Source organism: Mus caroli, chromosome 2, assembly GCF_900094665.2.
Source record: "Mus caroli chromosome 2, CAROLI_EIJ_v1.1, whole genome shotgun sequence".
NCBI classification, from domain to species: domain Eukaryota; kingdom Metazoa; phylum Chordata; class Mammalia; order Rodentia; family Muridae; genus Mus; species Mus caroli.
Window position 1 is genome coordinate 22,997,735 of NC_034571.1, and position 13,088 is coordinate 23,010,822.

Here is a 13,088-nt window from a genome sequence, read left to right on the forward strand (position 1 = left end):
AGGAGGAGGAGGAGGAGGAGGAGGAAGATGAGAAGGAGAAGGAGAAGGAGAAGGAGAAGGAGAAGGAGAAGGAGAAGGAGAAGAAGAAGAAGAAGAAGAAGAAGAAGAAGAAGAAGAAGAAGAAGAAGAAGAAGAAGAAGAACCTACAAAGTAGCTAAGACCAGCTACACTTCTCCTGTTTGACAAGGGCATCCTTGTCTGCTCTGAGGCCATCTTCCGATTTGGTCAGGAAATAGGCCCCATGGGAGGTTCCCGGCAGTATAAAGACTCTTCTAGGAAGTGGGACCAACATACAGCATGGATAAAGAACCCAGGGAACAAGGGGTTAAGTAGCCTCACTAGGAACACATACTTTAGACATAAGCACAGTCCCTAAGGTTGTGCCACCCTCAGCAGCCATGGAGGTGGTGAATGTGGCTGTGACCCTAGGAGTCTGGCTTGTTCCCCAACCACTGCTCAGATCTCTATCTGATCCTCTTATGATTCCCAGATAGCAGCACAGCCCTCATCCCAACCAACTCACTACAGAAGTGCTTTCAGGAGCATGTGTGAGTGGGCACATGTGCGTGCGTGCGTGCGTGCGTGCGTGCGTGCGTGCGTGTGTGTGTGTGTGTGTGCTTGCGTGTGCACATGAGCACACCAGAGGACATCTGGTGTCATTCCTCTGGCTCTATCTACCTTGTATTTGAGACACCGTCTCCTACTGGCATGGACCTTTTCCAACAGGCTTGGGTGGCTGGCCAGCAAGCCCCAGGCTCTCTGCCTGTCTCTACCTCTCCGGTCCTGGAATTACAGGCATTCACACCATGCCTGGCTGTTCTGGCTCCCCCTCATGGGTTCTAGAGATCAAACTCATGTCCTCCTGTTCCCAAGGCAAGCACTTTACCAACCAAGCCATCTCCTCAGTCCTGTTACTGGAGAAGTTAGACGCAAGCACAGGTGACTGGCTTGATCTGGTTAGAGCCACTCCCACAGATGCCCCTTTGGGTGGGCTGGGAGGACCCAGAAGGAAGCAGCAGCATCCACTGGGGTGGGATGTACAGTCGGGTGCTACCTTGGTACTGAAGGAAAAGCCCTACTCCTCACCCACTCACAGTTCATCCCAGATCCTAATGAAGGCCAGTCGGAGTGATGTTTATTTAGTCCTGGTACACGTTCACAACTACTCCAACCTACCACGGCACTCCAAACGGGTGGCATCTGCTCACCGCCTACCGTCCTGTTCCAAATGGACATGGTAAGCTCTTCTGAGTCCCCTGCCTTTCCTCTCCAGTCAGGCTCTGTGTCAAAGCCCACAGTGTTAACGCCAGGTCTGTCCACCAAGGTTTAGACTTTTGCATAAAGCCCACTTACAGAACATAGCTTACAGCCTGGGTCTGACCCCAGACCATCTCCAGCCACCTCCCTTACAAGACCCCTGGAAGTTAGGAACAAAGTCCCTGTGTCATATCTTAGGAGTGTAAATCAGGAGCTCACATGCCAGGCTCTGCACCCCAGCTTTCCATTAGTTAGGGGTTCTGGCCACAGCATCCCTGTGACTTGGGCTGGCAGGGCCTTCTAGGGAAACCACCAGCAGGGGAGACAAGGCAGAGGACTGGGTCAGGGGTGGCTTCAACAACTTAAGCCTCTTCCAGGAGCCCTATTCCTGGGGAGAATGGAGGGATCTGGTAGGAGAGAAGGAGAGGAGCTTGCAGGTACTGCAGCTCCAGCCTAGATGAATCCAGAGGGACAGAGACTGCAGGGACCTCACAGAAAAGGTAGTAACAAGGTAGACAGGAGGCCCCTTCCTGCCCTACTACATCCTCACGATGCTCCAGGCCATGCCTGCACAGGTGCCACCAAACATCCACAGGAAGGCAGAAGCGCCTGTTTTTGTAGATGATGTTGCTGAGGGATCTGCCCAAAAACCTGGGCCCTGGATTTACATTCCCACTATAGAAATCACAACTTTCCCACCACCCAGGTCAGGGCATGAAGAGGAAGAGGGGGTAGTGGTGGGGTGGGAGCCAAGTGGATAGTCTGGGCAGCCACTCTGCCTTCCACTCAATCCATGAGAGTTTAGATCCAATATAATTGACTGTGAGGTGACAAATTTCTGCTTTGAGCTCTATCATCCTTCCTCATTGGATTGCTGCTGGGTCTGCAGGCACGGGTCTCTAAGCAGTAAAGAAAGCCTCATTCAGAACCAGCACCCGACTTCGACACTTAGATCCAGGCCAAAGGAAAAAACCTGGGTGACTACATGGTTAGAGGATGGGATGGAAGGGAATAGGGGGCGCTGAGAGGAACCCCAGGGCATGTGAGACCATCTCCTCGATCTGAGATTTAGAAAGAAACAGGGACCGACCCAAGGTCACCCAGGAAGAAGGGCAGAGCTGGGCAAAATCTTGACTCCTCAGTCTGTGCCCACCATCTCTGTAAGTTCCTTTTCAATGTTACCTGTGCTGGCACAGCAGAGGCCTTAGGCTCTGGGGATATCTCCCACTTACAGGAGAGATGGTACAGCACATCTTGGGCTCCCACATCTCGTGGCACTGGCTTGCCCCAGAGAGCCAGTGATATTCTACAGCTCCCCACCCCCAACAGGTATTCCAGGCACCCATTTTGGAAGCTGTACCTCCTCCCAGACCTTAGACCTTTCCAGGAGGCATCTCCGGACTTGGTAAGTGGGTCAGTACCAACCAGTCCAACAGGAGCTCAGGTGACAGGGACAAAGACTCCAGCACAAGGCCACTCTATCCATCTTTTCTATGGCATAAGGCAAATGTACTACACATGACCACCAAAGAAAGGGATGGAGAGAGAGAGAAGACAGAAGTGAGCCCCTGGCCTCAGGAGGGAAAAGAACTCAAAGCCACACAAGGTTGTATGTACTTAGCAAGCCTGTAGCCCATGTGTCATGGAGAGTTTCAACCACCTCCTACTGGCCAGAGGTGTCAATTCTTGAGTCTTCAAGACCCTTGGCATGGAGTCTTCACTCTCAATTCTATCTCAAGAAGAGGAAGGTGGGCCCATGCGCTTTTCTGTAACCAAAAACTTCTGAGAGGTGGAAGCTGTCCCTGAACCCTACCAAGACTTTGACCAGCACAGTGGGGAGAAGACCACAGGGGAGCAGCCTGGCACTCTCTGCAGACCCCTTAACTCTAGCTTCCCCAGAAGGGACAAGGGACCCTGCAGAAAGGTCTGGGGACTTGTCACCTAGGTTTCTTGCCCTGGAGTCACATCAGCAGAGCAATGTGCACCCGTATGACACTGAATGTGAACCTGCTTTTCGGATTTTGGTGTTTGGCTGGAAAAACACAGCTGCCTGCCTGGCATGCCCCCTCCTGCCCGCACTATTTAAGATGAGGTTTCCAACAATGTGGGAAAGCAGCGACAGAGGTTCCACCACCTGTTAACCGTGACCTTGGACAAGAAACCAACTTTTCTAAGCCTTTGTTTCCTTGTCTGTCAAACGGAGCCCTCAAGCCTTTCACACAGAGGCTGGACAGGATGGATGCCAGCAGTAGCCCAGGGCAAGCATTCAGCAGCAACCTGGTGGGAGGCAAGCCTCACCTCCTGAAACCAAATATCTCAGCTCCAGGCAAGAAAGGATGAATGGAGCCAGGTTTCCAGTCTCTTCAGACAAACTTTCTCTCCCCATACCCCTTCCCTCAGGCAAGTCACCCTTGGAGGGAAGTAGAACCTCTCTTCTGTCCGTGGGTTCCTCGGCCTCTCACCTAGAACCCCACTGCCCATCTCAGGCTCTTGGAGGGAGGGTAGCAATTGGATGGGTGATGCTGTACAGGCACCTGTGTAGATAGGTCAGGGCACCTGATGAAAGGTGGCCAGGGCAAGCTGCAGTACGTACTGTAGACGAGGTGGGCACAGAGCCCGGGCTTCCTAGCCTGCGTTGCTTGCTCTCACACCGTGACCTGCGCACCCGCTTGGCCCTTACCTTGAACCATGGGAACCACGCTGCCCCGGCTGGCGGAGGACTTGGACACACGTGACGGGGCGGGCGTCCCTCTGTCCCGGGCACAGCGAGTAGCAGCAAATGCAGCCCAGGCCGAGGCCGGTGGCGCCTGCTGGGGCCGGGCTGGCAAAGTGAGCTCCAAGAGACTCCTGGAGGCCCCAGAGGAGGCAAGTGCGTGGCCAGGAGAGACTCTCTGCCAGCTGCGCGCTGCGGCCACGGCTCTGGACACCCAGCTGCCTCTCTGCGAGCGGCACGCGCGACTCCAGCCTAGTCCCGGGCGCGGGGCGCGCGCTGGAGGGGAGGGCGCGCGCGCGCTAGCCTGCTGAGGAGTGCGCGCTGCAGCCCTGCGCGCGCCGTCGGCGGCGGCTGCAGGGAGCAGGCGAGGAACTGTCCCTGGTGCTGACGCTGGTCCGCATCCGCCCCCCTCCCTCCCCCCGCCCCCTCCCTCCCCCCTGCGGCTGAGCTCACGTGCAAGGTCTAGGGACCCACACTGTTGTGCGCGCCCTGCGGGGTTCTCACTGATCTCCACCAGCATGTTTCTTTCTCTTTGAGCTTTGGACTCTGTGGTGATGGGATTTACCTGACTGTGGAAAGCACAACCTTGGAGCAGGTCCCTGGTCCTTCTTCTTTCTGGGGTAACTGACAGCAGGGCCTTTAAGGCTGATCTGAAGATGAAAGGCAAAGATGTCCACAGGCATAGCACACCCTAAGTACTTGATAAACGTTTGCCTTTGCTCCTTTGATTCTCTGGATCAGTCCGGTGTAGTGTACAGTCTGCACTGGGCTGGTTGGTGACTGAGGCCTTGGCTGACTCAGGTTTCTAGCCATTGGGAGGGAAGCAAGTCTCTGCTACTTTACCCCCAAGTACAGCATTAGGGCAGTGGTTGGAAGTTAAAGCAAGTCAGATTTGAGCTGGAAATGAAGAAGAACTTTCTGGCCTTTCCTTTTGAGAAATATGTCCCCAAGATAAGCCCCATTCTGGAAGATATTCCGGAGAGGGCTGTGGCTGCAGACCTCAACCTAAGGGGAGTAGGTATTGAATGAGGCTTTGAGTTAGAATATACCACACTCTGAGAAAACTCCCTGGACCACTAAGGGTACTGTATGGGTACTTGATTGTGCCAGGAAAGACACGATGCTCTGTAAGAAGCTCTGTCCTTGTGGGGAGGGCATATGTCAGCCCATATTGAGGGACTAAGGAGCTGGTGGAATTTTCCTTCCCCTTTGCCCACTGGTTGGGCATAGAAAGACCAGCAAGTCATTCCAAGATATGCCACAGAGCCAAGGGAGCAGGTGCTTTAGTCAGACGCCTGCATGAGCACGCATGCACACACACACACACACACACACACTCACTCTGCCCACTTCCCTGCTGATCCTTCCTTCTTAAGGGTCCTCACTGAACTCCTCAGCAATGACCATATTCTTGGTGCCCCTTATAACAAACTGGGAACAATCCTTTATTCCACTTAACTACCAGGAAGAGATGACCCCGCCTTTAAGTATCTCTACTCCTTTTGAGATGGGTAATTAATTGTCACCTGCCTCATTTCTCCAGGGACTGGTGGCTGTGTTTGATTCATTAATTAACTGTACTCAGAGCCTGCTTGAAGCAGGCTCTTATCTCACAGTAAACATCAATCGTTATGTGTGCAACACATTCCAGACAAAGTGCTAAACACTTGCACACATTGTCTCACTTAGCCAGCTCAGCAAGGGCCAGGGAGAGTCAGCCAGAACCTGTCTGGCAGGTGAGAACAAACGAGAGTCCTTGGCAACAGAACAGAGATGGGACTTGATGACTCCAAGATCTCTCACACTCGCCAATGTCCCACTCGGAGATAGGACAATTGACTCCATACAGGATGATTCTATATAAGGGTAGGTCAGAGAACCCTGGAGAGTGCCAAGAGGGAACCATAGGCCGGCCAGCCAATCAACTCCTGCAACCATCAGTCCTGACTTTCCACTCAGTCTCAATCAGGACTACTTACTTGCCTTTTGGTGGTTGTCTCAGATCCTTAGATGCTGTCAAATGTGTGCCAGAAATTTTCAAAAAGAGGCCTCACCATCAAACCCTGCCTTTGCCAGCAGCTCATTCACACTTCCACTTTGTCACATATCCATGTCTGCTCCAAGACAGTAAGTCTGGTAGCCATGGTCTGAGCAGCCAAGCACCCAAGAAGTGGCTTGGCCTTTTACCCTAGGCTCTGAGTTATTACTCCTTCCTGTGTGGAGCAGAGAGATGCTTCCCCAGCACTTGCGATGGTGTGACTTTATTTAGTGGTATTTGTCTCATTTAAACTGTGACTGGTTTCAATGCCTCACAGCAGTACACACCTTGTGCGTATGCACACATGTGTACCGGTGTTTTCCTATAGAGGTCTGAGGTCAACAACGTTGGCTGTCTTCTTCTGTCACTCTCCTGAAATTTTCTGTTTTGGTTAAACTGGCTAGCTAGCGAATACCCAGGCTCCTCCCCTTTCTGCTTGCCCCTAAAGCTGGAGTTACAGACACATCTCGCCACACCTAGCCCGTGGTGGGTGCTGGGAATCAAGACTCTGATCCTTGTGCTTCTGCAAGTGCATTATCTGCTGAGCCATCCCTCCTGGCTTCCTCACCTTAGCTTCCAAACAATTACAGAAGGTCAATGTGACTTTCCCCGAACCACACAGCCGACAGAGAAATGCACAGAGCAGACTTCATTTGGATGACAGTACAGTGGTCCCCACTCAGCTTCCTTTTGTGTATGAAAGCATGCCTTGATTTTATTTTTTAAACTCATTTGTAAAAAAACAGAAAAGGGAACTGACTTCATAGAAACAACATACCATCAGGTTTTCTGAAACAGCAAGTCCTGGTACAAACAAAAGAAGTCTAGCCTCTAGAATTCAGTTCTCCAGGCTGGGTGGCAGCAGGCTATGAGGCAGGACTGGCCATTCCTCTTCAGCAGGTTTTCCAGTTGCCATGCAACTTCAGTCCTGTCCCCATCTTTTTACAACATACAGTTTAGCGGATGTAACTCAGCCAACAGATGGTGGAGGTGTTGAAAAGTGTCCAACACACAGCAACGTGCAGGGCAGTTTGCAAGGCTTGCTTTCCAGTCTGGGCAAATGCGGCTTTTGTAAGAGCAGTCTTTTGTGCTATGAAAGTGGGACCTTTGAATATGAGCAACTTCAGGGATTGATAGAGGATTGATAGCCTTCATCAGAGGCAGAGACACCAACTTCTCTCCAGTGTTTTGCAAATATCCAAGCTCAGGGCACACTTTCTGGTGGGGTGTAGGAGAAAAAAAGTGACCATGGGGGGATTATGTGCACCCAGATCTACCTACACATCACAGTGGGTTAATATCTTCAATTAACCCAATGGCAAGACCTAGCATCACTGAAGAGACAAACTTGTAAGTGTGCCTGGGAAAGAGTTTGTAGATTAGGTTAACTGAGATTGGAAAACGCACACTGAGTGTAAGAATAGCATCCTGTGGGTCAGAATGCTGGGCTGAATAAGAGGAAGCGATGAGAGGGGTACCAGCGTTCATCCCTCTCTACTTCCTGACCATAGATACAATGTGTCTCCACCAGGATGGGACAGACCCTCAAATTGTGAGCCCACATAAACACTTCCATCTGTAAACTGCCTTTCTCAGGTGCTTGGCCACTGGACAGTGGGTCCTCTGGCTTGAAGGGCACCCACCCAGCTTCTGCTCATGACTGGGAGTGTCATTCTGCAGACCAGAAGAGCAAAGCTCTCCTAAAGGAAAGAGGCTTCTACAGAGCCAAGGCCAGGAACAATGTCCAATTCTCTTTCGGGGAATCCTCTGTAAGGAGCCAACTTAAGACTCCAGACATACTGAAGTGAAGGCTGGTGGGGACCCTTTCTGCCCAGAACACCTAGGAGGTTTTGGAAGGGATGGTGTTGGCTGGTGGGCAGGTGTAAACGTTTCTATTGTTGAGCATCTTTTATTGGTACTCTCAGGCTGTAGACAGTGAGGGGTTCGGAAGTTTTATTGAACATGTCAGGTGGCAGAATCACAAATCTACCCAACTCCAAGTGATCTGCTCAGATCAAGTCCATCCGGAGAACAAAAGAATGAAAAATAACCAGAGATTGGAACAGTAGTTATTTTTATTTATTTATTTTTTTGTGGTGTTGTTACCCTCATGTCTTAGATCAGGGCCTGATAGATTGCACAATTTTGAAGGATGGCCAAGAAAATGAAAGTGTACAAGAGAGCAAAAGAGGCAAGTGTGCAAGAGAACGAGGACTGTGGGCAGGTGGGGTGCACACAGGCATGTGAAGCCCAGGGAGGTAGGGCGCATCTGTTGCTGTAGCTCCCAGCAGAAGCCTCATCTTAGGAAGCCCCAGCGGTGGCTTTTAATTGCTGCCATATCCTAAAACATTGTGACAGTGAGCTCAATGCACTCCTTCGTGAGAGAGCGTGAGGGATGATAGCTGAGGAGGTGACACACAGCAATCAGCCCGGGTCTCTCGGGGTTCCTCATGTGAGTCACAGGCTGGAAAATCTTGATGTGGATATGTCAGGGGAAGCCAACAGCAGGGGATTTATTGTTCCCACACCTTCACTGGCTTCAGGATGCTTCACTCCAGAGAAACCTTAACCAGGAGGGTCCTGATCAGTCCTTCACTTCCCCCAGGCAATGGCTCCAACAATCCAGATGGAGCCCTTGTTCATCCATTTATTCATTCATTCACCACACACTCTGGATGCGAAGAGACCAGAGTAAGAACCCCTGCATTCTGGAAGTGAGTAAAGCTTAGAGAGATGAGGTCCTGACTGACAGGGTGAGGTCCTGACAGGGTGAGGTCCTTTAAGTAGGAAGTATTTAGTGACACCTGGGCATCTCTCCTGTGCTATTCTAGCTCTGAACTATGTAGACAGTGGGGAGAGGAGAGTCAGTCTCTTCTTTGACCTCACAGCAAGGAACCTGTCACAACAGCAAGGTCCACTGGTCTCTGAAGTCCTTGCTGGCAATATCCTAAGCCCAGAGGGGTACCTTCAGTCTATAATGAAGAAGGAGGAGGAGGAGGAGGAGGAGGAGGAGGAGGAGGAGCCATGGAAATGAGAGACTGGCTGGATTATGCAAACCCCAAGTTAAAGCACCCCCTGTGCCTTCTGCCTTCTTGCTCCTGTTAGCATTACCTTGTGAGGAGGTGTATGCTGGGGTTAATAAAAGAGTGATACCGACTCCCTCCTGTGACTGACACATGCAGATCTAGTGACTTGACAATAGAATGACAAGACAGATGGAAGCTCCTGCTCTCCAGGGAAAGACAAGGTCTTTCTCTTGGGATGGAGGCTCCATAGAGAGCACCCCAGGCAGCTCTGCCTCTTGAGGACCTGCCACCCCCACCCACGACCCTTCTTGAGTACAGAGAATGAAATCTTGGACTTATTCCTTGTTCTCCTGTCAGAATCGATCACTGCTACCAGTCTGACACCTGCTGACAATCTGGATTGGGGTGAGAAGAGGCAGCAGTGGAGGAGGAAGAGGAGAGGGTGGGGGAAGGACCAGTGGGATGGAGCTGGGGCACAGAAAGAAACATGGCAGATGAAGCATGAGAAATGAAGGTAGGAGAGAACCCCAAATCCCACTGCTCTGTCTAGGGTTACCAAATGAAAGGGTGCAGCTGTGCATTGCTAAGCTCTGGCTTTAGGGACTGTCACAGTCCTCCATCTAGGTGGCCTGGGGCCAGCAAGAGGGAAATCACTGTGCCCTAAACAGAGATACAAGCATTGCCCACTGTGACCCACCAAAAAGCAGGCGGGCAAGTGACATGCCCAGCCTCCCTGTTCTATCTCTCTAACCCAGTGTCTGTGAGTCTCATGATACTCCAGCACTTCTGGGGACGTCATTCCCACCCTCTGCCCTGGCTGGCAGAACAGTAAGGACACCTCTTCAGCCATTTGCTGGATGCATTATAAACCTTTACAAGAGAAAGTGCTTGCCCGAGGCTCTGTGGTGTCATGTGCACTGTCTCCAATAAGCACCTTTGGTTCTGGGTTTCTGCCACCCAGACAAGCAGTGGTGAGTGACAGAGTTTCCCCTGGGCACACTGAGGCCACTAGACTTGGAGATGCTTCATGTGAGATTGGCAAAGGACAAGGGACTGGCTAGGCACTGAGATCGCAGGCAGCCTGGCAGTGCCAGCTGACAGATTTAGCTGTCTCCACTTTCTCAGGATGGGAATTATTACAAATGTGTGACTCTTGTGTGGTGGCTCTTGTGTGGTGGCTGGAGTTCGAATTCAGCGGGTCCTCATGTTTCTTCAGAAGTCACTTTATCCACTGAGATATCTCCTCAGCCCCCATGCTGCTCCTTCTAAAGTTGGCTTTTCTACAATTGTTGGCTTAGTTCTATTTGAGCTGGATGTCTCATGCCAATAGGCCAATTCACTCACACATTCAGTGAGTACCTACTATGTGCATGTACACTGTTGGGTGCTGGAAAGCAGACTAAACAGGGTGCTCTCCTGCCTTGCTCCCTGTAAGCTCATGGCCAAATCTGTGACTGCAGTCAGAGTCTGCAAGTAGCTGCAGGACAAAGCCCCTCCTGCCGGGGGAAGTCGGGTGACTCAGGTTTGTAGTGCCCCGTTTCTTAGTAGGGCTTCTCCACTTGGTCCTATTTTGGACTTCAGTTTCCCCGAATGCAGCATGGAACTGCAAACATCTTTCTGGGTTGGGGATGGAGGGACCCTCAGGCTTGCTGGCTCCGCTGGGCTTGACCAACACAGGTGCTCTGCTGGCCAAGGAAGTTTTCCTGTTTTCCCTTCTGGAATCCGCTCTGGCTGCCAGGGATGGCTCTGGAGCCTCAATGCTGAGGGGGGCTAAGTTGGAGGTGGGGAAGAGACAACTTCAGGCTAATGGCTTGGGTGGCTCTCATGAAAGTTAGGAGGGAGAAGACTCAGGCTGGCCTTCTCTGCCCCTGGCTTCCTCGATTTCCTCCCTGTGGGCTTTAAACACCCAGAGGCTGCCCCTCCTCCCCTGGGAGAAAAGGGCTTTGCATTCTTTCCCTTGGCAACGCTCTGGTTCCTGGGAGGCTGGGGGTGGGGAGCTTCAAACAGCCAAGCCCTGGAACACCTGCATGCGGAGCCTTGAGTCAGCAGCAAGCAGATCTCAGGAACATCAGCACAAAGAACACTAGTCCAGATGGAGAGTTACTGCTTCCTCTTTCCCACCCTAGGATCTATCAGAAAGGCTCAGCCCTAGCCTGGCTCTTCCTCCATCCTTTCCACTACTGGGCAGCTTCCCCTGGACATAGCATCAGCACCTTCGAGAGGTGTGAGTCTGGTCCATGAGTGAGCCTGTCAGTGCCTCCTACCCTAATTCTCTTGGTCAAGGAGAGAGCTATGTCCCTTCTCCCACCTTCCCCCTAGTCCACGACAACGCCTTTCCTTGCCTGTTCCAGTTTCTTCTGTGTTTGCTTTTCTTAGGTTGTGATGAGAGGCTTAGGGTAGATATGACACTGGGAAATCTACTGCACAGTGGCCAGTGAATCACACCTCTACAGGGCAGACTGTCTGCTGGCCTCAAGCCTCTCTTGTGCAGCGAGGAGCCCTCTGTAAATGGCCTTGGGAACTTGGGAAACAATGGGCTTGCTTGGGGCGGAGGACTCCACTCAGTGTCTATATGGTGCTTGGCTTATGGATCCTGAGACTGGGAGTTAGGAGTGTCCTGAGAGTCAAGAGGTGGGGATCTCATGGAAAGAAGTCTGTGGGACACCTGGACGATAAAGCAAACATGGCCACTGTGGTAGTTTGGATATGTTTGGTCCAGGGAATGGCATTATTAGGAGGTGTGGCCTGTTAAAGTAGGTGTGGCCTTGTTGGAGGAAGTGTGTCACTGTGGGGGTGGGCTTGGAGACCCTCCTCCTAGCTGCCTGGAACAGCTCCTAGCTTCCTTTACATGAAGATGTAGAACTCTCAGCTCCTCCAGCACCATGTCTGCCTGTACTCTGCCATGCTTCCTGCCATGATGATAATGGACTGAACCTCTGAACCTATAAACCAGCCCCAATTAAATGGTGTCCTTTATAAGAGTAGCCTTGGTCATGGTGTCTGTTCACAGCAATGGAAACCCTAACTAAGACAGTCACCATTGTCCAGGTGCCATGTGGGCTTCACTGAGGCTGCTGTGACTTCCAGACTCCCTTATGATGTAAGAGGGAAGAAAGGAGGGACCAAGGAATTCTCACAGCCTCCTAGAGGAACCCTATCTATTGGGTCCATCTCTCTCTTCTTCCCCCTCTTCCAGGGTGAAGCAGAGTTAGAGGAACATAGGTAAGCAAGGATAACTAAGCCAGGCTCCCTGATCTACGCCCCCAGAAGACTCTGTAAGAGAAATAGCAAGAAGGCCCAGGGGTGGGTAACTAGATAGGACCAAGAGGGGAAAGGGAAGGACCCAGGGCCTTACAAAACACCCAAGCCAGCACCCAGCCTTCTGCCTCTCACATTCTGAGTGAATCCTCTGCTGCTTGGCCCTTTGTCTTCCCTGGTATCTGTTTGATTATCTGTTCCTGCTGGGAAAAGAACTCAGCAATTCCCTAAATTGTGTTCCTCACCTGCATTCCAGGTGGCTCTGGTGAGGCTCCATCCCTCCTTCCCCAAGATGCACACCTGGGATTGCTGCTCACCTATGCCACCTGCTGCCTCTTTTATCTGAGTGACTGGCCATCTCCTCCACAGAGATGGGCCCCCATCCTGGCTTCCAGCAGGACCATCTGTCTGCACCTTGTTAGAACCTAGTGACACTAGGAATACTTCTCACACATTTTCTGCCCAGGGTCTCCACTTCGTGTCTTATCTCCATATTGACCCCAGATATATTCTGATCGTGAAGCCTTCCTGTTAGGGATAGAAGAGTTCTTTACTGCTTCTTCCTCCTCATCTGCCCAGGACAGCTATGACTGAATGTCTGGCAACCTTTGTGGAATCTTTATATCTATCTTTCCTTAAAATTTTTAAATCACATTTATTTATTTATTTATTTATTTATTTATTTCTCTTGTGTACATATCTGGGTCATGTGTGGAGATCAGAGGACAGCTCGTGGACATTGATTCTTCCCTTCCACTGTGTGGGTTCTAGGGTGAAACTCAGGCCAGCAAGCTTG

General features: G+C 51.4%; 1 protein-coding gene across 1 annotated transcript in view; it reads right to left on the reverse strand.

Moving 5' to 3' along the window:
- The window catches only part of Fam163b (family with sequence similarity 163 member B), a 31,100-nt gene extending 26,829 nt beyond the window's left edge, over window positions 1-4,271 (reverse strand). The window contains exon 1 of the mRNA XM_021155857.2: window positions 3,938-4,271. The gene's annotated coding sequence lies outside the window, so the exon portion shown is untranslated. The remainder of the gene's footprint in view (window positions 1-3,937) is intronic.
- Between the last annotated feature and the right edge of the window lie 8,817 nt (window positions 4,272-13,088).